The sequence below is a fragment of the Pygoscelis adeliae genome, unplaced genomic scaffold (genome assembly GCF_000699105.1).
Source record: "Pygoscelis adeliae isolate BGI_AS28 unplaced genomic scaffold, ASM69910v1 Scaffold241, whole genome shotgun sequence".
Taxonomy (NCBI): Eukaryota; Metazoa; Chordata; class Aves; order Sphenisciformes; family Spheniscidae; genus Pygoscelis; species Pygoscelis adeliae.
The window spans coordinates 1,489,320-1,489,529 of NW_008824056.1; the positions used below are offsets into that span (position 1 = coordinate 1,489,320).

A 210-nucleotide genomic window follows, 5' to 3' on the forward strand; every position below is an offset into this window, starting at 1 on the left:
AGAGCTCTGGGAGGTCATGCAGTGTATGTTGCAGTAACCTGCAGAATCCCTCATGAGCAAACAGGCAAAGGCTTCGGGGCGGTGGGGTGTGCAGGAGGATGCTCCACTTTAGTTTTAGTTATTAGGCATAATATGCAATCTCTATTGCATATCATAAATGGCGTGCTGCAGCACATTGGATAAAAGGGGAAAAATCACCTCATTATATAA

At 44.8% G+C, this 210-nt stretch overlaps 1 protein-coding gene across 1 annotated transcript in view; it reads left to right on the plus strand.

Annotated features, from left to right (window-relative positions):
* Positions 1–210, plus strand: part of CARD8 (caspase recruitment domain family, member 8) — a 17,855-nt gene that overhangs the window by 13,121 nt on the left and 4,524 nt on the right. The window lies entirely within an intron of this gene.